At 40.4% G+C, this 24,537-nt stretch overlaps 1 protein-coding gene across 7 annotated transcripts in view; it reads left to right on the forward strand.

Annotated features, from left to right (window-relative positions):
• Positions 1–5,962: 5,962 nt before the first annotated feature.
• The window catches only part of BMAL1 (basic helix-loop-helix ARNT like 1), a 59,606-nt gene continuing 41,031 nt past the window's right edge, over positions 5,963–24,537 (forward strand). For 4 of the 7 annotated variants that reach the window (XM_086750063.1, XM_086750069.1, XM_086750070.1 and 1 more), the window contains exon 1: positions 6,064–6,195. The gene's annotated coding sequence lies outside the window, so the exon portion shown is untranslated. Of the gene's footprint in view, positions 6,033–6,063; positions 6,196–6,233; positions 6,332–6,548; positions 6,825–24,537 lie in introns of those variants that run through there. The other 3 variants (XM_086750064.1, XM_086750065.1, XM_086750068.1) reach the window with 3 other exon arrangements.

A 24,537-nucleotide genomic window follows, 5' to 3' on the forward strand; every position in this document is an offset into this window, starting at 1 on the left:
ACTTTGAAAGCACCTTACCTGAAAACTATGTCAGGAGTATAGAAACATGTAATGTTGAGGGGAAGTACAGTCTATGTCATGTGCTCCAAATGCCTAATGAAATCAGTAAGACATCAATGCCAAATTTTGACTGTGTGAGAATTGAGTAACAATTTCAGAATAAGGTCTACTATCTTTACAAGATGAAATTGAAAAAAAAAAAAAATCAGTGTCCCGCTGTCATATTGCAGCCTGTCAATCTGGAAACCCTGAAGGAATGGATTCAAATTCCAACATCCTTTAATAAAACCATGGATTGTTAAGCTTTTATCAGTTATCGGTACTAACTGAAAATAGAATCAAGCCCCTAGTTTTTAAATATTTCATAGCTTCTTTCAGAATATGTGTCCTAAGCATCATGTTTTCCTTGTATCTGGAAAACAGCAAAAATGTTTTGTGTAACTGATATGAAAAAATAACCAGAGGTGCTGAGTGGCTCACCAAACTCTCTAGAAGGCTGCCAGCAAGATACTCCAGTTCTAATCGCGGCTTTGCGTCTGACATGGACGTGGGTGTAACGCTAGCCAACTCATTTAATCTCTAGGCCTGTTTTTCCAATCTGTAAAAGGGAGGATATTATACTTATTTAATTAATACAGTCTGTGGCTGTTTATTAGTTTAAAAAAAATTACTCTTCAAATATTTAAATGCTAGTTACAATTCCAGCTATCTCTTCTGTTCAACGGATTCTGCTTCTTATTTACTCCTTAAAACAAGCCAAACGAGGCTGGCTGAAAAGCCTTCTCTGTTCATTTCACTACCAAAAGGAAAAGTCTTCTTGTTGCTTTTTTTCCTCACTGATTCTTACCTTCATTTCAAGTCAAAGCTGCATATCTACTGCCTTGCTCTGGCTATTCTGTGAAATTTAGCTTACAGGTTTGATAGATTTTGCTATTCTTAAATGAAGCTTTATTCCAATAATAAACTTTTTCCCTACCGTAGTGGTGTTACTCTCCTGAAATGCAGCAACTAAGGCCTAACGGATTCAGTGTTCTAAGAGAACGATTATATTTTTCATACCACTGTTCAAGTGAAGCTGCCACAACTCGTAGAAGGATGCCAGAGAGATAAGGAAAAAAAAAAAAAAAAAAGAGCTATAAAAGCTAGAGTTTTCCTTGCTAGTAAGAAACGCATTAGTCTTAGTCAAAGATGCAGCTGCCAACAGACCATACAAAACTGTAACACTCCCTTCCAAGAAAAGGCAGTAAAACTCTATCCTGAATCTTAGTGCCCTCAACAAATCTTGAAGAAATGAGTCAGCAATTTCAAAAGTGGTTTTGGCCTAATTTTCTTTTAACAAAATGGCTTCAGAATTTTTTTTATTTTTCCTGTGAGGAGGCAAGGATCTCACACCAGCTAACTCTACATTTACACACGATGCATAAATAAAAGGAAAGTAATATGGTGTTGAATCAAAATTACTCGAAGAATGTGAATGCATATAGATTTTTTAAATTTAAAAATAATGGTAAATAAAATTTTAGTAAATATTTTGTTAAGATTTTAGAAAAATTAAAAAATAAAAAAGGTAGGAAGACAACCTCCTAATGGAAAAATTTTGTTATCTGAAAAGGCTGTAGCCTCCAAGATTTTTAATTTAAAATATTTTATTCACTAAAATTTTATTAACATTTTAAAAAAATGGCATCTCTCCTTCAATTTCAGACTTCCAGTCTCTGAAAAACTAATTAAATTCCATATATTTTTAATGAAGTAAAAACTCTTAAAGAGCTTTGACCTCTGTTAAGTTTGAATCCAGATAAAGACAGAAATTCTTCCTCCTGAGCCTTCCATAAAGATTGAAAAAATATTGTTGAGAAGTATTTAGACTTTCTTAACTTCCTGGCTTTAGCATAATTTTCCTCCTTAGATTCTTCTCCCTGTTTTTGTTATGCTGCCAGATACTGGATTGCCAACTCTTTTGAGTTCCTATCAAGTTTCAGAATATTAATTGGTGTTCTTAGAGTCCACAGGGCTGAAATCAATGGATTGTATAGGAATCTTCTCTTTTTTTCTGAAACAAGCTTCTACCCTTGAAATTATGACAAAGGCTGTGAGGATGAAGAATGAATTTTGAAAAGCTCAGAACAAAGCAGGCAGATGAAAAAGTCAACATTTATTCATTTATATTTATGATTTTTAATGCTTCAGTTTTTAATTGGAAATATTGTGGTAGGAGTAAATATACACTCTTTAAAGTAACAAGTGTGTAATACAAACAAAAGCAGAAAAACCTAATATTCCCCTGGCTTAGGTATTGTAATTCATGAATTTGAAGAACCATTAAAAGAATGAGTAAGCAGTAGCTCGTTAAGACAAAACTTCTGTTTCAAAGAGGTTTAAGTAAGCCACATATAAGCTGTGACAGACTAAAGTAAATAGACCACCACTGTGAGGTTTTTTGCATCAGTCTGCAAACAGCACCAAGCCGTAGTTTCCAGTTTCTTAGGCCCTCATAACTCGGTTGAAGCATGGCACCAGCTGAGTGTAACAGGGTGAGAAATATGGCTTAGTATGTCTCTGGGTTTTTCAAAGTATAGATGGAACAAGAAATCCAGGTATCCAAGTTACTAAGTCTTGCTAATTTTCTATGAGCTATAAATCCTCCTGCAGCAGGTAAGATCGTAGCTCATATGTCAAGAGTCAAACAGAGGAACAGACTGGATAAAAGGGTAAGACAGGCAATTTAATATTGCATGTTTGAAAATCCATAAACAAAAACCAGCTGTTTAAAACATTGTAAAACAGCTGGATCCACAGTTAGGTGCCAAAACACATAGCACATTTTGGATGTATTTTGGAAGACATTAAAAAATAAACATTTAAAATACCATCTCCACACTATTTTACAAAAACTCATGCTCCAAAGACCTAGAGATTTGTGTCCCTCTGTATCCCTAATTGGGGTCATGAATCATGTTTCAGAGAAAACACAACTAAAACATCAAAGGACTAATTTGGCAGGTTACTTCTAAACATCTGCTGTTGTTCCAGAGATAAATCAGGGACTGATTGAAGGAAATTCTTCCCCAAAAAAACAAACAAAAAACCTTATCAGTTTTCGGGTTATCATTTGAGAAACTGGACTCCTCTTTCTGCATGTAAGTAGATACACAGATTTTTTAAAATTAATGAAAAATTGCAGATTCTAAAATTAAACCACTGACACATAGCCTTATTATATCTTAGGTAGGCTGCATTTAATGAAGATCATACCCACTACTCTTCTTGACACAAAATCAAAACCGTAAGACCCAGAAAGTGATTACTGTAGTATTCAAATATAAATACAATAAAGAAAATCAATCAGTTGGAATATAAGCTAATTGTTCCAACATTCTATTAAAAAATACAATTTTCAGTACAATCACCAGATAGCACACTCCCTTCCTGGTTTTCAATCTTAATTTTAAGTCAGAACTGAGTCTAAATTCTGGTGTTTAAACATGGTGTAACCATTAACATGTTAAGGAGGCAGCTAAACCTCTGCTTAAGACCTAATTTACTACCTTATTTAAAAAAAAAAAGCATAAATTTGAAGATTAATCAGGTCAGAGTCAATTGGATGAGGAAATGCTGTCACTATTGTACCAGATGTGCCTGTGCACAGAGCCTTGAGCAAAGCACGCAACTGAGCCAGTCTTTCTAGCAGGTTCCACAGTTTGTGGTGTGATCTCAGTTTCAAGTGCTCCTTCACGTACTACCCTTCAAGGAGAAAGTATTCTGCCTTTGCTCAAGCCCCACTTCTTCTATTTGCTTCTTGTGTTTAGAAATGCGTGGTAGAAGGGTGATGCAAACTCTTTTCTGGCAACAGAAGCTGAACTTGGATCTCCTTAAACTTCAAACTGTAATTTCTTAGCTGTTCCATGACTAAATTTGCACCCTTAAAATTTTAAAATGTAATAGTCACCTGTAAGATGTCCTATGGCCCTTATTACAGAGAGAAATTCCTTGCACTGAACTTAAAGAGAAAATAAATTTTAAAGAAAGTAGCAGAATAGGATTGATATATATCATCATATGCTGAAAATTTGAATTTCATTAACCAGATGCTGTTATTTTCTTTAATATCTCACGAATAGAAGCTACAGTACAAAAACAATTCAAAACAATCATTTACTGGGAAATATGACATATGGCCTGCTAAGCTGCTTTCCTACAGAAATAGCTAAAGATCATTTTTCTTGTCATCATTCCCTACAACAGTCACTAGGCTCATTAAAACAGACAGTATGCAACTGAGTCCATAAGGAAGACTATTTCTACAGGTGGGTAGAAACAATGATGAAAACTACAAAGACTTGTGAGAAAGAAGTAGTCAAGGAGACTTCTCCACCTCCATAACTTCTGTGCATTAAACCAAATCAAAGCAGCACTGCTAAAACAGTTGCTGAAAAAAAGAAGACACATTTTCTCCTTTTTCTTCATAATACACATTTCCATCTTGCTAATGTATGGTATTTCATTTAACTTGTTCTGCTGGAGGGTTTTTCCTTGAGTAGGAATATCCTGATGCGAACAGAAATTTGCATCCAGCAGGGGCCACTTGTTGCCTGTGTTTACTCCCAATTCAATTAGGGGGAAACCAAACCTTGATGCTGTTACAGGATGAGTTCTTGTGCTGTGACAGTGGATTGGAATAACCACAACCATGCTGTGATGTGATAATGCTGCACTCCAAGCTTTCCCAGTGATGTTATACTAGTAAACGTAAAGCAAACATTTGTGATAGGGCATCATAGGACAGGAAATGTTAAGATAATTATAATATGGCAATGATAATCCGATGTAGCAATAATGCAATTGCATTCAGCAAATGTTTGCATTTGAAAGCAGCTATGCTGTGATTATATTCTTGCAACACATCCCCTTTAACATGCCAGCACTGTTGCGTGGATGATCTAAATTTAGACGATAACATGGTGCAGTAGATGGCTTTATTATGTCCCGTCACTGCCCTTTTTCACATATGAATAAAATGACTGCTGCTTACAGCATCAGCATTACACAATCACATGGGGAGATGATGGACCATTTATGGTAGCAAAACTGATGGCAGCATCACACATCTGCTTCCAAGACATTCCAAAAGGTGCAGTTAGGACTCACAAAATACGGTGTGCAATGCAACATCAGCTTAATGACGTGGTATGTGTATGGGCACGCATACATCCAACACGTGAGGCAGATGCAAGGCTGGGATTTGCTAAATCAGGCGGCCAACATCAGGAGTGACACTGCAACGCATGGATGCAGCTGAGGAGGTGGTGGCCTTAATGACACCCGCCATTACAAGGTGACCATGGTGAACCAATAGCAGAGAAGAGCGAGGGCAGGGAGCCCCATGCCAACAGGGCAAGGCCAGGCAAGACGGCCCCCCAGCCAGCTGAGAGCAGCCCCTGGCTCCCTCAGACGAAGGGCGGCCCGCAGGGCTGAGGCCCCCAGTCGCGCCCCATTGCCACTGAGAGAGGGGACGCGAGACGAGGCCTAGGCACAGGCAGCCACCTTGCCGCCTAGAGCAGCAACGGCACAGGGCCCTAACGCCTCAAGGGATGACGCCACGGACAAAGCCAATGCCACAAGAATGACGCAGAAGCATGGGCCAGCCCCAGCGGCGGCCCTGAGGCAGAGAATGGAGCGAGCGGGAAACGCGGAGGGCTCTCCGCTCGCCGAGGGAAGCCACAGACAAACCGACACCAACCACCGCACATCCGGGTCCCACGGCGACTAACCGCCCTACACCACCACGCACGCGCCCCTCCCTCCTCCTATCAGCTCCGCCCTCCGCCGGGGGGCGGGATGAAAACTCTCAGACGCCTTTCTGATTGGCTCCCACTCCAGGGGCGCCCGGGGATTAGCTGCCGTTTAGGAAGGCGGGCGTTGCCCTTTTGCTGGTCGACCATTGGACAAAGCCGCCGGGGAGCCGCTCACCCGTTGGCGGGCGGGCGCGTCCGGTCTGGGGTCGGAGGAGGGTGCGATTGGCTGGAAAGTAGGTTAGTGGTGCGCCGTTGGGTGGCAAGCCAGGCGGAAAGTAGGTCAGGGACGGGGGCTGCGTGCGCCGGGCGCCGCTCCGGGCGTGCAGCGCGTTGCTGAGGGACGGTGACCCCCCCCCCCCCACACCTTCCGCCCCGGGCGCGGGGGCGCGCGGAGCTCGCGGTGAGCCGTTAACGGGCGGTGGGCGACGAGGGTTGGGGGGGAGGGCGCTAACGGGCAGTGGGCTCTGCTGAAGGAGGGCGGTCCGCGCCCCCGTCTGAGGAGACGGCGCCCCCCCCCGGAGGGTGGGGAAAGGCCGGTGAGTGGCCGCCCCGGGCCGCCGCCTCCCCGGAGCTGCCTCCTTCGGCAGGCCGTGGGGAGCTGCTGGCCCGGGAGGGCTCGGGGGCTGCAGCTTCAGCGGCGGGAGGGGGCCATAAGGGGGAGAAGGGGACGGCGGGACCCCCCGGCGGCAGTGCCGGGTTATGTCCCTTGGAGCTGGCACCGGGGCGGGGGCCCAGGCCGGAGCGGCCCCGGCACGGAGTGTCTCCGGCACGGAGTGTCTCGGCGGTGTGACGGGACCCGGAGGTGACGGGGCCGTTTGCAGCCGGCCCCGGGCCCGCTACCGGCGCGGCGGCTCGTCCGGACCCCCGAGGACAGAGCTTGCGCCCCGGGTCCTGCGGTCGGTACATCCTCGGCTCGGCGGAGCAGGAGAGAGGGGCAAACCAGGGGGTCCAGGGGCTCAGTGGAGGCAGTGCCAGGCTTGTTCCTCCTCCCGGGTTTAAACTGGGCTCCGTGGGGCTATGGAGGCTGAGGTAAATCACTGAGCAGGGGTGTTGGTGCCCCTTCCCCTGCAATAGGAATTGGGTCCCTTTTGATCTCTGTCCCGCAGCTGATCCCTTGGATCTGTTTCAGTTGATCAGGTGTGATAAAGTCTGCTTTAAACCCGAGGAGTGTATGTATTAAACACCAACGTGATGGTAGCAGTTGGAAATTTCTATGGGTTGCGACTGTTGCATGGAGGCCAGATCTACCTGTAAACAGCTAGAGCCAGCTTACCAGCTCCACAGCTGTCGGGTTCTTCACTTCCGAACAGCGCAGCTCAGTTTCCTCCTGAATGTGTTCTGGTGCACCTGGGGTCCTGAGGCAGTCCTGCCCGGTGCTCTTACAGCTGTCAGAAACAGTCTGAGAAGTATCAGCATCTTTGCTGTCAACAGGAGAATGAACGTTTTTCTTTGACAGTGAATATAGAATACTGGGAACATTGAGATGCCTTCCCAAGATCAGAATTTTGCGCTTGGGGAGGCAGAGAAATCAGCTTGCATTTTTAATTTCTGAGGTTTCTGTTACTCCAGTGCCTCAATTATAACAGCTTTGGAAAGATTTTCATACTTGAAAATAACGGTGAAGGAACAAGTGGGTGTGTTTTCATGCTTTTGAAGCAGATGTGCTTACAGCAACTCTTAAGTATTTTCTTGGTATCTGAGGTAGAAAGGGTCAATAGCAGAGAGTGAACATCTTTTTAAACTATTTTGAACCTCATCTCTTTAAGAAATTCATTTGGTCTTTAAGTAGAAATTTCTTGAAAATGTTGGTCCTTAAACATTCAAAATGAAACTACGTTTTAATTTGTTTTTTAATAGGTTAGCATTAAAATACCTATCCTGCCTGTTTAGTGTATCTTTTGTCAAAATGACTTTTTAAATGGGAGCAACTGATAATACACAGGCTGCAGCTAAGTTTGTAGCGGAGGAAAAAAGAAAGGTTGTTTGTTTTCATTAACTATTAATACTGGCTAACTGTCTCTGTACATGGTCTTGCAGAAGGCTGAGGTTAAACTCTGCTCTGAAAATAATTTGTTTTGTATGCTCTAGGAATATACAAATGTAAATAGCTATTTGAAGTGTCAGAAACTATAGACCTCTCATCTCAATATTTTGAACCACAGTTGCCTATTAAGTGAAAAGTCTTTACTAGTGCTCAGTTTTGTGGATTTGTGTTTCTCGTCACCATTCGTGGTTTTTCATGCCTACTTGTAGAAATGGACTGTAAAATAACTCAATAAAATATAGTAGTTATAGAATAATATGCTATGTTATCCTGTATTCTCTTCCACACTGTGCATTTCCACTGTCTGTCCGCATGACAGTTGTGGTGGATGGTGCCGTGTAGACTCAAGGTCTGTAAAAGAGGTACATCATGAGACTGCCTAGACAAGGAAGAAGTACCACAGAAAACCTAAGGATAGTTGTTTTGTTTTGTTCTTCCCTACAAGGCTCTTTGAGGGGCTGTAGTTGGGATTCTGCAAAGCCAGAGCTGAAGTTAGGGCCTGCTACCAAGTCACTATCACAACCTGCTGTATTTGGGGACCATTGCTAAGGATGTATTAGGAAGGTGATATTTGTGGAGGGATTTTGTTGGAGATTTTTATTTTTTTTTTTCCTTCAGATGCCTATTCTCAAAGATTCTTTTGGGAAACCAGGAAGAGGAACAAGTGAACATTCATTGAATTTACTTGGCAGAACTTAAAATTACACACAGTTCCTTAACACTATGCAAGACTATGATGACAAAGCTGAGACCTAATGTGATAGCTGCAGCCTACATATTGCAGATGAGTAAGGCCATTTTTCAAAGTGAATTGATGTCAAGCATGCTGGAAATACAGAGACACGTGTAGGTTAATTAGTTTAGGTGAATACAGAAGTGCTGTTTTCATGCTCAAATTCAATATTTCAAGCTTTTCAGCACACAGGCAATTGTTTATGTGGTTACACTTTGACAGGCATTACAGGAAAACCTGAAGGAGTACATTGTTGTTAAGGAAAGCATAGTGAATTTGGTGCATCCCTTAGGGGCTTTGTTTTTTAGTTCTGTAACTTGTATGCTTTTCATTTTTAACCTCTATCATCAGTTTTGTCCGTAGTTCTGCTTTTGGAAGAGGGCAGAAAAGCAGTAAAGAGCAGCTACCTATATCGTATATCTATACCACTAGAAGAAAATTTAATGCTGTCTGAAGTTAGTTGTCTTCAGTAAAAGATGTGTAAAGACATATAGTATGCAAATGACTGCAAAGAAAAGCCCAAAATAAATACATATTTTTAAGCTTGCTTAGCTTCCTTGCTGTCAGTAAGTTTACAGAACACAAAGAATACTTAAAGTTTCTCTGATTACTTTAATACATTAAACATGGTTTGAAAGTTTCATTTTTAGCTGTCGTCATACTTGGAAAACTTCAGACTAAAATAACTGGTTTTGATAAATGTAGTAGCTGAGATGATACTGACTGGAACTCAGCATCAACTTCTGCACTTAGTTGCTGAAAGTGCAGCTTGATCAGTCCCTAGAAATTAGACTCTGTTTTGGAGGTGTTTGAAGATGCAAATGAGGTGTTTTATGTAGTTTTCAAAAGTGATGAAAGAACTTTCAATCTGTGTCTTTCGGTCTTTTTAATAGTTGCTGTACATTTTAGAAAATGGACTAAAGGAAAGCAGAGGTATACTCTGTTTATGTGTATGCATGCGTGCATATAGGTGAAACTGAAGACACTGAAACAGAACATAAAATGATGCGCTTACGAGATTACAGTGTTTTTAAGAGTTAATCTATTGAGTTATTTAGAAAGCCTATTAACATTTTGTTTGTGATCTTTTTTTCTTTCTTTTTTTTTTTTTTGTGAGAGGAAGAGATCCCAGTCATAATTATCAAATTGATTTTATCTGCATTTAGTCACTTTGAGTATTGACAGATAACCTGTGGTGTATATTTAATTGAACTTCACATTCAATGAGGTGCATATCAAGATGAATAGCTAGCTGGCATGAAATGCATGTTGCACCTGCCTTTTTTACCTCAATTTGTTGGAAAAATGCAGTAAGGCTACTTTTCCAAGGCCCAGACTTCATCTCCTTGGAAACCTGATCTTTCACCAGATGTTGAGAAATGTAATTTCTTTTTTAATCCATTCTGCAGAAGAATGCAGATCAAAACAGCACCTTCAGACTTTGCTAGTCTGGAATGTTCATTAACTAAAAAAATAGTGTGACATTTAAATCTTTGTCCCAAAGAATATCAATAGTTTCTGTTGCATTTGATATTCTTTCAAATCTAGTCTAGCTGTTCCTAAAATTCCTGTAGTGGTTGTATAGTTTAATTCAACTCAAGAACTGGCTGATAATGTTGTCTTCATGTGTTCAGTGCAGGACTGTTTGTGTTCCCTGCCCCTTCCTTGCCTGTAAGGATTAATCTTTCTTCTCTATGTTCAGGACATCTTTTCTCCTTTACAGCTGCAAAAAAGATATTTCTTAGCCAAGGCATACAGAATTTGTAACCTTTTCAGTCTCCTGCCATTTGAGAAGCTGTTATTCAATGTCTCTGATGTCAGACGCACTTCTAGGTCGGCTGCTGGTGTCAGAACAACTTGTGACCCTGAGCTGAAGCCATGCTGTAGTTTAGTAGGTTGGTCTTCTGTAGGAATGGTGCCAGTAGGCTACTTATAGAGCAAGAAATAACATTGGCAGGGTATCAGAATGGTGAAATAACAAGCCACATTTCTTGTGATCTAAGATGTTGTTGTTCTCTACTAACTTTAAAGAAAGCCATTCATATGAGTATAACCAGTTGAGGAAGACAGTTACAGTTGTCATGTTTGTTTTGACAGTATTTTCCTTGCAAATGTTACTAGACTCTGTTTTCCACAGGTGCGAGGCAATTTAGTAGCACCTTGTGTAAAGGAAGCTGCAAACATGTTGCTAAATCCTTCACGGTCCTTACTTGGTGTGGCTGTGATGGAAAAGTACATCTTCCAAGGTGCAGTTGCTGTAACACTGGAAAGCATATGTTTGGCAATTCCTAAGCAGTGTGTATTGGCATCATATCTTTAAAGTCACTTTAATAGGAAGGCATTTTATAGTAAGTCATATTTGCTTAATCAATTGCAGCCATTTGCCTTGATTCCTTTCTGTGTCAGCTTAAAATAAGTTAATAGAATCCATGTCTTTTAACGGTTGGATGTAGCCTCGATGCAGGACTACTCAGAAGACCCTAAATTTGGTCTTACCCATTTTGGATTGATGTAGGTTTTGGAGGGAGAATGAAACAAGACTGTCAGGGTACTCAGAAACGAGTATTATTCTTTTTCTGAAGTTCTTTTTATCTTGGAAACTTTCTTAAAGTGGCTTTGCATTTTCTAGTTTGCCTAACAAAAGGACAAGATCAGAAAGGCTTTGGTAGAAAATGCTAAATGATGCTGTGCTGCAGAATATTAATAGAGTGAAGTGAGAAGGAAAAGTAACTTCCTAGAAAAAATAGGAGAAAACAAAACTAATATATGTTTATTTTAACTATTTTTGAAGAATGCTTTTTCTGTCTTTAAAGCTGTTATTTTTATAGTTTCCTTGAACTGGATTTTTTGTTTGATTTTTTTTTTTTTGGGGTTTTTTTTTTTTTTTTTTCTGGAATTGTTATGAATGGATTTCTCTTTGTTATATATGGATTTTTCTTGGAGCGTTACAAAATTTAGCACTTCTGTTTCAATTTGAAATAAAATTATATAGTAAAAAGTAATAAAACTTTTCTCCTTTGTGTTGCATGTATGCATTGTAGTTGTGTTGACAGTGACAGCAAAACGGCTTTGGTTCGAGTTCTACTTTTATTTCTACCCTTCGCTCAAGGGCCTGTGATAATTGTATTTTAAATCTCCCTGAGGTTTGGACTTTATGCAGCAATTTGACTAGTTGCATATTAGTTTTAGTATAACCTTTTAAAATACTATTTATTTTGCCCGTAGACTTGAACCAGCTAGGCATTTTTCAGGGATAAATTCTGCAGTCCGGAATACATTGCGAACAAATCAGATGTTAGTCTTTGAGGTTTATGTTAGACTGTTTTTTCTGACCTTGTCTTGACCGTGTTGGGTCTTCCAGTTTGCGGTTCTAGAATTGTTGACTGAGAAACAAGATGCCTGTTTATTCCTCTGTTCCCGTTCCCAATATGTTTTGCTGCCAAGCCACTTAATATAATCTTTGTGTTTACAAATTAATTTGTTATGGATTAAATTAATTCCCTGAGTTGAGGAAAAAAAAAGTCAGTGTTCACACTGTGCTGTTGACATACTTAAGAATATTTTTATGTTATGTTCAGGATATGACCCAAATTCATGAATCCAGAAACTTGCTTAAGTTTGACCTTAGAAGGCTCTGGTATCTAGATTTATTTTTTTTTTTTCCTTAATGATCTGATAAAGCCTCAGAACATTAAGCAAACTTGCTGTCTTAGAGTAATCTTGTACTATAGTTTTAGTCTATACCCAGTTTACTATAGCTTTGAGTTTTGAAAACTCTTAATCACTTTAATTTTTAAAATCTAAGTGAAATTATATGATGTTCAATGCTGTAAAAAAATTACATTTACGGAACTTTTATTTCAGTTAACAGTTTTTAGATAGTATTCAATTTCTAATGATCTTTTATGAAATTAGAAAATTTTAAATTGTCTGTTACAGGCCTTCATTCTCATAGTGCTATTTTAAGTGAAAAATCATGTGTTAAGAGAAGTTAATGTATTAGCTTGGGAGTTTTTTATTACAATCAGTGTAGTTTCTCCCTATTTTTCTACAATTTATCCTATTTCTCTTATTTGAAAATGTTCTTTTGCCCCAGTGACCAAACTAGCCACGGAATATTAAAGTTTATTTTAGAAACCTGTCAAGTCAGTTCAGTGACTTCTTAGAAGGACTTGTCACATAAAAATATTAGAGTTGCTGGAAGAGCTCTCCAGTCATTAAAGAATAATCTGTTAAAAATGTTTTCAAATGCTTGCCATGCAATTCGGGTCCAAATTCTAGAAGTTCAGAAGTTATTTGTATTTTAGAACTGTAAGGCCAGCAATTGGATATTCCTGTTTTTAATAGGAAGACAGAAATAAGAGCATTGAGTTTATGGTAGTTTGGATTTATGCTGGAATTGTCTACTCCCCCTCTATTAGAAATTCTAGGGCTTTTATATAAATCTTCCTCCCCACCCCCATCTGTGACATGTGCAACTTGGTCAGCTTCTCTGGCCTGGGAACAGTCTGAAAAAAGATGAATATTTTGCTATTACAGCATGTAAAAATCTAGTTCAGTCTGTTTAAGATATCCCATCTGGCAATAAAGAGTTCTCAATTACTGTATTTGGCATTATTTGTTGAATGAAGTAATTCCTGCCCTAGTTTATCTGACTTGACTATGAGACTCTTCCATAGCAAATGCCTGCTTTATTTTCTTAGCTGGAGTAGCTCTTTATTCATCTTACTCCAATACTGTTGTCCTCATCAAGAATAAGATGATGAGGGGGGAAAAAAAGAGAACATTACAGCAGTCAGCTGTTGTAGAAACGGATGTTTCGACATTCCTGTTCCTGGTATAGTTTATCAACTTAGCAGCTCAGAACAAATTTTAACAATTGCATGTGACTGATATCACCGTGTGAGTTTTCTGACTGTGTCCTCTATATGTATGTAAGTATGTTCCTCGTAAGAATTCTAGTCTGACAAATTTTTAGAGACTTTCAAGGGCCTGTGTGGGAAATGCCACTGTTCAGGGCAGTATCACCAGGGCTGTGCTCAGGTACTCGAACAGGACAAAAAGCAAAAACCTGTGGCCAAAAAGAATTCTTTGGTTTTGGTGCCCAGCGTTTTGTCTTACGGTAACATATGAATCCTTTGCAACATCCATGGGCAGTTGGATGTACTTGGACAGTAGTTTTGATGATCATTTGAACGGGATTGCTGTAGACAAAGTAGCTCCCATCAACACTCTCATCTCCTTCCTGGCTAACCATTTCCATCCACGTATACTGTCCCTCTGCTCTGTGGTGGCATGTGTGTTTGGGGAAAGACAATGGATTAGGGTATCTGCCGTGGCTCAAAGATAACTTTTTTTTTTTTCCCCTGGAGGTTGATTTGAGATGACTCAGTTCACTCATACCATACACCTTGTGACTTCATAAATATTTGTGCTTTTGTAGGTTAGGAAACAGCATAGTTCATGAAATGAGTAGTCCTGAAGGAGAGGCAGGAGAGGCAGTAAGTGTGAAGAGTACTGGTTTGAATATGTTACGTTGCACCCTTGACATAGAAGAAGAGGATTTATGGCAGAATACTTTTGGATTAAGCTGTGTTGGGTCATTTCTTTCATAAATCTACATAAAAATTTGAAAAAACAAATCTGGTTTTGATACTGATACCCAGAAGCCAGAAAAATAAATAGCTTTTTACTTTCATCTCTGGAGCTATAAAGTGGAGATTTTAACTATTTTTTTTTGTGCCATTTTAAAAAATTAATTTTTGTAACAAGAAAGAGTAACTCAGCTACACCTCTGACTCTTTTCACCCTCCCCTTACTGGCCCATGTGCTTCTGGGTTTCCAGATGAAAAAATATACAGGTGTTTCAGATACGCAAATCTCTCAAGAGCTCATTCACCACGATCACTTGACTTTACTGGAATTGAACACTCACATGTCCAGTTGTTGTCAAACTGATAATTTATCTAGACATGGCAGGGACCCAGCAATGTCTCCAGTTAGACTTGCCAGGCAATCTGGAGGAAGTGGAATATAGGAAGGAGACTAAAAGGAAGAAAATTTTCTTTTCTACCAGGATGATAAATGGCTTTGACCTTAGTCCATTAATAGCACACACTTCTGCTCCCTTTTGGGGAGGGGAGCTTTCTGTGTAAAAAAAACCAAGCAAACAAACAAAAAAACCCCCACTTTAATTGCTGTTAGTTTGTCTACATATTCTGCTTTCTGGAAGGAAAACTCTCTAAAACCTACTCTGACTTCTCTTTAGAGAAATATTGGCACCTTCATTTGTTCTCGATGTTCTTGTCAAATAACCATTCAGGAGAATTGTCCTTTTGTTCAGTCACATGAAAAATTGTTTTCTCTATGGCTGTGATATACATTTAAAAAAAAATACTAAAGCTTTTGAACTTAATTTGGAATATAAATATAAAGTAAAGAAAGGTTTAAGTCAGCAGACAACAGGAGAATCCATGCCTTCTACTTAAAAATGAATTAATGACTTTTCTTTTTCCTGGAGCATATGAACACTAGTAAGGACCAGACAGTTAAACATCTCAGAAGGAAGACAAAAAAAATCCTCCATGCAACAAAAAAGCGAGGAAAAAGTGTCTGTTGGTATTAGTTAGCATTGTAGCATGTTGACAGTCTTCTGTCTCTAGGTGAACTGATCATTATCCAGCCTTACAAGATTTTTGAGGTTTCTTTAAATGCTTAAGTTAGTCTAGCAGAGTTCTGAGTGCTTTTTAGGCAAAACTAATGTGCCTTAAAACAGGATTTGCCCAGGCAAGCAGCTAAGCCTCTATGGATTCACTCATGGTGTGCTGTAAAACTTGTGTAACCTACTTCCTTTGGCATAGCTTTCAGATGCACACTTCTTACTTTTTAAAACAAGTATTTTGTCAGTCATCTGACTTGTCTTCTAGTTTTAGGATATTTCTATGGCTTGCTGGTTCCCTGGTAGCCCTAAACATACTGGAATGATGGTATCCCTTGACAAGCCTGGGAAAGTACTGATTTCTGTTATTTGTCAGTTTATTTTTCTGTTTTCTGCTGAATGTTGTTGGGTGAATTTGGAAAACCTGGTAACTGATCTCTGAATTTATTTACCAAAAAAAAAAAAAAAAAAAAATTACTCCCCTTAAAGTTGCCTCTGTGTGACTTTTTCTTATTCTTTAGTATCAGTTCTGCCAGCGCTTTGTTTACCCGTGTGTGTGTGTTGTGGCGATGTTTTGGAATGACATTGTTTTGGCAACCAGGTGAAAGAATAGTATTGGTACAAGTTCTTGGGTTTCTCTGTGGAAGGGGCTGGCCAGTGGATTTCAGAGAATTTCAGGAAGCACAAAAAGGAACTTTCCTGGCCTTCCAACACCTGGAAGAACCTTTATGGACTAGCAGGTTTCTACTTAAAAGAAAGGTAATTTTTGTCCTTCTTTTAAGAAACATTCCTAATATTTCTACCGAAAAGAAAGATTAGGGATAAATGCAGTTCACTTTAATTTCAATTTCTAGCAAACCTAATTGCATGCTGTAGTGAAGTACCATAGCTTTCCACCTTCAAATACAGCGTAACATATCCTTTTTAACTCCTCCCTATGATGTAATTTGGCTGAGTTTTTGTTTGGCAACAGCATCTAAGTCTCTCTTCAATCATTCTTTATGGTGCAGTTCTGTATTTTCCATGCATCCTTCCAAAAGTGTACTCACCAGAAGGGTTTCCACGTGCAAGCTAGTCATTGCCTTCCAGTCTTTAAAGGGCTGGTCAGTCAGTTCCTGCTGGCGTCCTGTATTGTTGTGCTCTGCTTATCTTCATAGTTTCCACATTCCTACTTCTCAGTCTGTAAACATCAGTCATCTCAGTATAATTATATTTTGATGTTTCTGTGTACCATTTTAATAAAGAACAATGTTTCTTAAACCTAACTTACCTGGATGTTGAATAGCGTTCACACAGGTTCTTTCTTGACTGTGCTCCTGTGTGTGTTGGAGGTGGATTTGTTGTAACTCACATGTTGACAAAAGAGCTTCCTATTAAGGAGTAAATTTATTCAAAGCAGCAGCTCACAAAAAAGAACTCCACCACTTTTCAAGCTGTTTCTTGAATACTTCTATTACACTGGAGGCTTTAGAGGCTTATTCCTGCTGTAATATCCCTATAGAAACTGACCTGTGTGTTCTGTTCAGGTGTGTGTTTGCTAGGTAAGTTATATGTACGCTTACTGTTGAGCTCATCATCTCTCCCTGTCTTTTGTACAATGCTGGTACTTGTTTGTACACATACTTACTGTGATCTACTCAGACCTGTAGCTTTTTTTAAAACTTCTATTTTGGCAGGATTAGTTTTAATCTGTTTTGGATCTCTGAACAGTTCACTGTGGGTTTAGGTGTCAGTGCTATATGGGAGTACCTGACTGAAAGATGAAGCTAGGAGCTTAACAAGTCTTGCAGTCATACTTCACTTACAGAGGGTTAAATGTTTAGATTTGCAACTTCTAATTAATAAAAAAATGTAAGAATTCTGTCACATGAATTTCCCAAAGTGAGGCCTGTGCTGCACTGTAAAAATCCATGTAGCACCATATTAAATAAACTAGTTAACTGATTCATACAGTTACTGTTGGTGATCTAAGCAAGGATTAGTCAATAGCAATGTTTCTGGCAATTTCCACTTGGCTTTGTCCTTGATGTGACACTAGTCAGGGTCTGTATCAATTATATGATAGCAGAAGACTCTTACTGGTGAGGGAGCCAAGTGGTGCAGGTTGGTCTGTTTAGTTATCAGTCCAGCAGCCGATGCAGCTTGATAAGATCTTGCTTAAGAAGTGTATGTGCCATTGCTGGCTGGCTGCCGAGTAGTCATATATGTGTATATCACACGGACCAGATGAAGGTTTGAAGTAGCTGAGGGTGGGAGGAGGTTACTGATTGGCAGTTCCCAGCGCACTGCTACAGAGAAGTGGACAAATTATTTTTTTTTACTTGATAAACAAGGATATCAAGCTGGATACAAAAGTAATTTGACCTATGTATAATAATTGTAATAATTACGTCGTAATTTTAATATTTCCTGTCCTTCATAAAGTGTTTATAGGGAACTGAAAAGAGTTCAAGGGATGAACCGTGTTTTGCAAGCACAGGCTTACAGTGCGAGATGAAACAAATGCAGCTAAACTTAGTTAAAGGAGGAAAAACCAATTCATTGAATTAATCCTTCAGTTATTGACCAGATGAGGTAACCTGACAGGAGAAAATTAAATGAGATTTAGTAGCTGATAGGTGGCCTACTCAAATTCAGACTAGAAAAGTTGGAAGATTTGAACAAGAGGAACTAAGCTTTGGAACAGAAAAGACAGGAGGAAGGTAATAGGTTCTTGCAACATAGCAGTTCATCCAGGATATCTTTCTAAAATAAACTTTGGCCTGAATTACAACATATCAGTTTGTTGTATAAAATAGTAGATGAGGTTGCCTCCTATTGCAGAGGAGATCTGAATACATAGAGAACAAGTCTGAATGAATCTGGTATCAGTATTAAGATAAACCGTAAAGTACTTTTCTCTGTGCTGTAGTGTGCTCGAGTAGAAGGAAGCTGAGGGACACACAGCTTTAATCAGACTGTGAAGGAGAGGGAGGGCCATAAAAACTTGTAGCACAGAGGAGGTGATCTATAAAGACTCTTACAAACTTTCTTCAAGACAACTTAAAAGGTTAAAAATACTGCTGGGGATTCTCAAATTATTATTCTGTAAGGAAGAGATAAAATGTAATATCTAAGAGTTTTGTTCAGCAATACTAAAAAGCAAAGCAACCCTCACTTTTGATCTGTAATCTTACTAATTAAGAGGAGCAAAATACTTCTCTGTTTTGAAATAAAAATATCAAGTTTTAATCCAATGATTTGTATAAGAAAAAACATTTCAAGCACTAATACTTGAGGGAGGCAAAAGGGGTAGAGAAACCTGAGGGGCTGATGTCCATGTTCAGGGAAGAAAGATGTAGTGATTTAACATGAAGATAATGGAAGGACACTTATATTTGTTGGTTAAATTACTCAAAGTAAATATTTTCTGCTTAGTCAGTTACTTCAGAATTTATTGAGTATAAACTTAAGCTTTTACCTCTAGGAATAAAGAATAAATTCAACACATGCAGAAGAGGAGGCAGAACCCTTGCAGACAGCTGAAGGAGCTTTAGCAGATATCCTTAAAAAACATTTCAGTTGAGCACCAGATGAGTAACTAAGGCAAAACACATACAAAAAGGGTATATATTTCTCTAGTAAAGTCAGGGTAAAATAGTTGCATGAGAGTCTGGATTATGTTCTGAAGTGAACATTGCAGAAAAACAGGACTCTGAAAAAAGCTGGAAATATTTATATCTAGTGATTAGTATATCATCTTCTGAAATATGTGGTTCTTTTCTATTCTAAGCATGTTTGTCTGGTTGGGATTTTTCCCATGTGTTATCAGTTACAGTTCCCCTACTTTGCTGGCTCCTTTGGCCTATTTAAAAGAGAATTGTGAACTCTGCTTGATGGTTTGAAATTTAATTTCATACTGTAGGCAAGACGTCGGGGGAATGGAGAACTGTGTGTGTTAACTGAAGTGCTTAGCAAGGTGAAGTATGGGATCGCCATCCTGAGGGTTTGTTTTGAGTGGTTTGTGCCTACTGACTTTTACATGATTCCCTGCTCAGTGCTATTGTTTCTAGGTGCTGCATACTGAGTTTAGTTGTCTCAGCTGAAAGAAGGTGAGCGTGACCGTTGCATGCCATAACAAAGACCCAATTCCTTTAGATTCCCGTCTTGAGCACTGGCTGTGAGTGGCTGGCCTGGCAAAGAGTAAGATTAGGGCAAGCATGTGTCCTGTCATACTGGCCCACGGTTATTTTCAGCTCAAGGACTTCATGAGCCAGATGTGGTGGTAACCCTCAGCAGAATACCTTTCCATGAACTGGTCCTACCTTTCTTTGGAAACCACATGAACTTCTTTCTAGCCTTCCTGTTATTTGGCAGAGAATTTCCACAGCCTATCACCTTGTGTGTGAAGAGCTATGTTGCTTTCAACCTTTCAACTAGGCTTTGTTTGATGTCCCTGTAACGTTTAATTTTGTAGACCTTGGTCCTGTCAGCTTTCTAAGCTGAAGAGTACTAGCTTACTACATTGTTCCTTATACAGAACTCATTACCTGTCTTGTTCCAGAGTGAAACTGGAAAGTTTTCCATTTTCTGATAAATTTAATTGCTGTGGATTTGTTGGATGATATCCAAGTTGTCTTCCATACTGTTCAGGACCTGTAAATAATTATGGACATTTGTAAGTGGTAACTAAGGGACTGCAGTATTAATATTTGGCACAAGCTTGCTACTTGCAGAAATTAGATCATCCAAACTTACTTAAACTTTTTATGGAGGAATGTGAACTGTCTAGTGATCCTTCCTAGGTCCTTCGGGATTGGACTGCGTAGGTCGTGGAATGTTCTCTTTTGGAATAAAACAATGGGTTGGAAAAACTTCTGCTTGCAACTGTTAGTCAGATGTCCCTTTGCTCTGTATTGTATCCCCTCTTCATTTGAAGGGCAAGGAGGTTGTTGCATGGATGATCTTTGATCCAAGCAAAAGCAATCATTAGAAAAAAAAAAATGCAGCTTTCAGTTTTACCAAGAGTCCTCTTGTGGTGTGCATGGCTGTTTTATTTTTTCTGAGCAAGCTTTCTTTCTCTTTTGCCTGTATTTGATGTTGGCAGGATTTTTTAATCTGTTTTTTTTTTTTTTTTTTTTTTTTTTTATGGATGACACACTGTTCTTCCCCAGTTGTTATATATTTTTTTCAACAGTCAAGATGCCTGCATAGCATAAGGACTCTATTAAGTGAATTGCTGGTGTTCCCTGATCATTACTCTGCATTTATTAAGGGCTGTCTTGATTTGGTGATGTAAATCTTTGTTCTAAATACAACAGCAATTGTGAAACACTTTTGTGGTTTCAGTTGTAAAAATATGCATTCAAACTTGAATGTTGATTTAAGTTAGAAATTGTAGATTTAAAACCTGCCTGGAAAAATGCAGATCTGAGGCACGTATCCAGACGTATCTCTGACAGGTGAATGTCACACGTTTGAAAATTTTGTGATTCAACATTGGCATTGATATATAGACCACAACAAAAAGCAATACATTTCATCAGCTGTTTCTGTAAAGGGCTTTCCTATTGCTGTAGGCCTTTCTTGAGAAAATAGAGCTTATACTCCCCCTGAAGCAGTGAGTACAGAGTGGATAGGAATGCTCCTCCACTGTGCCTACATATTCATAACTTCTCATTCAGAAAAGAACAAACTCCTGAGCAGAGAAAATGTCACAGTGCAGGTGTGGATCAATAGAATGGTTTCAGCACACCTTGCCTTGCTCAAACCATGTCGGGATTTTCATGCTGAAAACAAATTCTGCTGGGGTGCTGTGAGTTAGCTGTAAGTGCAGTTAAGGGATAGAACAGGGATATTTTAACCACTCACTGCTGTTGAAAGGGACAGTCCTGCCCCTTCCCCTCTTCTGGCACGTCTTGCCCCCTTGCTTTGTACTGGTTCTGGGTATCATCTGACCTTTCAGTAAGAAGGTTGAGCTTGCGAACACCCCAGAAGACTGTGCTTTCTGTCAACTTATTATTATTCAGCCTGATGAGCAGATTGATTCGACACACTGTACAGACAGGCTCTGGGGACTGTATAAAGTCTGTGCTGGAGTGTTGGAAGAGAGATTTAGAGGAAGAGTGACAAGGAAGAGAAGAAAAAAGGGAGTGAAGCCGCCTCTTTGATGGCACTGAGATGTTATATCAGCTATTCTGTGGAACTTTGCTGTGAGGTTTTCAACAGTGTCTTGCAGTTATCCTGAGCTAAACAAATACGACATCTTCTGAGCCATATAGCTGTTATTGAGGTACTTACACTCTGGACATGAATGTAGAAGACAGGAAATATTCTGCATGGTTTCTCTCTAAATTATAATTGGATTTACTCCGCCAAGTCTTACTTTGAATGCTGTGATTTACAAAGCCTCAGAAGCAAAAATTTCCTAGATACTGGCTTTAGTGAAGTGCACATTATAGGGTATTTGGAGCTCACCTTGGAGATGTGTCGCATTGCACAGAAATTCCATTTTATCCAAGTAAGAGAGAAGGTGACATAGAAAGTAGTTAGTGCTGTGGCAGAAGCAGCCAAGAGTATGTCACTTACGCATTCTGTACATGGCATGATGACACATCTACCTTTACTTTAATGTCCTGTTAAATTACTTCTTTTAATTGTCATTTTGGTTTCACAGTCACTTGAAACTAGTGGAAGTAAGATGTGAGGCCGGACGAAGCTGATCTGCCATCCTGCTTGCCTTGTCCTGTGGCAGTACTAAGCACGACTGTTGGCTGGGCAGCTGAATGGGTAGTTTTCAGCAATAGCAATTCTGCTCATAATGCACTCTTAATATTAGTGCTGGCCGTAGGGGAGTGTCGGGAACTTGCCCTACTTCTCAGTGTTCACTATTGCTGCCGTTCCTAACCGCTCTATGGGAATCTCACTGAAGAGCAGAGTATTGGATAATGCCACAGTATGAGCTGTCGTAACTCTGAAATGCTGCCTTTCTCAATGTCAGCAGCAGATCGCTCATTTGAAAACCAGGATTTCAGGATTGGGGAGGCTGTTATCTCTGAGGCATTGAACAAGACTGAAAATGCCATATGTATCCTTTTTTTTTGATGTTTGTGTCTTTGTGTGTTTTATGGAAAATACACAAGTGCTAAATTGTCTCAGTGTCTCAGTTTTCACTAGTTTGATTTGGATTTAACTGGCAAATAGTGTGACTTCAGGAAAACAAACTGCTGAGCTTATTTATGTTAGTGTTTATTGTTGCTCCAGGTATATCAAAGGGACTCCGGGAGCAGAGACAAGTAGCTGAGGCTACTTGCATGAGTGTGTGTGGAGATGGTTTGCTTTTTTTTTTTACTACTTAGAATTATTTACAATTTCCACATATAAACTTTGTTAACACATACAGTGGCTATGCCATCATTGTATGTTCTTTTTTTTTCAACAGACTACCTACTCATACACTTAAAAAAAAGCTGTGATGTTTTCCTATCCCAAAGATGATGGTATAGTGGGAGAACAAAAATGGGGTTGAACCTCTAATATAGTACTGAGATAGTCTGAAGGAAGAAATATTGATGTTCATATGGATGCGATGCATATGTGTTTGACAGCTGATTTTGTGTAAAGTTGAGTCAAAAAGAGCTGATAAAACACCATTGGGAACAAATGAACCTGTCAGGGATATAGAATAGAATCATAGAATCATAGAATCACATGGTTGGATGAGACCTATAAGATCATCTAGTCCAACCGTCTTCCCACTACCATTGCTGCCACAGCTACTAAACCATATCCTGTAGCTTCTCATCAAGCCGCCTCTTGAACACTGCCAGGGACGGAGACTCCACCACCTCCCTGGGCAGGCCGTTCCAGTGCCTTACCACTCTTTGAGAGAAAAAGTTTTTCCTCAAGTCCAATCTAAACCTCCTCTGGTACAACTTGTGGCCATTTCCTCGGGTCCTGCTTGTTGCCTGGAAGAAGAGGCCAAACCCCTGTTCATCACAACCTGCCTTCAGGAAGCTATAGAGTGCAATGAGGTCTCCCCTGAGCCTCCTCTTCTTCAGACTAAACAATCCCAACTCTCTCAGCCGCTCCTCATAAGACTTGTGCTCCAGACCCCTCACCAGCTTTGTTGCCCTTCTCTGGACACGTTCCAGGGCTTCATTGTCTTTCTTGTAGTGAGGGGCCCAAAACTGAACACAATACTCAAGGTGCGGCCTCACCAGTGCCGAATACAGGGGGATGATTACCTCCCTGCTCCTGCTGGCCACACTATTTCTAATGCAGGCCAGGATGCCGTTGGCCCTCTTGGCCACCTGGGCACACTGTCAGCTCATGTTCAGCTGAGCATCAACCAACACCCCCAGGTCCGTTTCCTCTTCACAGTCCTCCAGCCACTCAGCTCCGAGCCTATAGCGCTGCATGGGGTTATTGTGGCCAAAATGCAGGACCCGACACTTGGCCTTGTTGAACCTCATGCCATTCAGCTCAGCCCAGTGATCCAGCCTATCCAGATCCCTCTGAAGGGCCTCCCTACCCTCAGGCAGATCAACACCGCCACCCAACTTGGTGTCATCTGCAAACTTACTGAGGGTACACTCAATCTCCTCGTCTAGGTCATCAATAAAGATATTGAACAAGATGGGCCCAAGTACCGACCCCTGGGGGACACCACTTGTAACAGGCTGCCAGCTGGACTTGACTCCATTAACCACCACCCGCTGGGCACGGCCCCCTAGCCAATTCTTTATCCAAAGAAGGGTATACCTACCCAGTCCACAGGCAGCCAGTTTCCCTAGGAGAATACTGTGAGAGACCGTGTCAAAGGCCTTGCTGAAGTCCAGGTGTAGACCACATCAACAGCCTTTCCTTCATCCACCAGTCTGGTCACCCAGTCGTAAAAGGAAATGAGGTTGGTCAAGCACGACCTGCCTTTCGTGAACCCGTGCTGGCTGGGCCTGATCCCCTGGATGCCACTCATATGCTGAGTGATCTTACCCAAGATGATTTGCTCCATAACTTTCCCAGGTACTGAGGTCAGGCTGACAGGCCTGTAGTTCCCCGGATCCTCCTTACGGCCCTTCTTGTAGATGGGAGTCACATCGGCAAGCCTCCAATCCTCCGGGACCTCCCCAGATAACCAGGACCGCTGGTAGATGGCCGAGAGTGGCTCGGCAATCACCCCCACCAACTCCCTTAGCACCCTAGGATGGAGCCCGTCTGGTCCCATGGACTTGTGGCAGTCCACATGGAGGAGGAGCTCTCTAACTGTCTCCACCTGTACCACAGGGGGTGTACTCGGCCTGGCATCCCAGACTTCCAGATTAGGGCA

The sequence above is a fragment of the Chlamydotis macqueenii genome, chromosome 5 (assembly GCF_036417535.1).
Source record: "Chlamydotis macqueenii isolate bChlMac1 chromosome 5, bChlMac1.mat, whole genome shotgun sequence".
In the NCBI taxonomy this organism is placed as follows: domain Eukaryota; kingdom Metazoa; phylum Chordata; class Aves; order Otidiformes; family Otididae; genus Chlamydotis; species Chlamydotis macqueenii.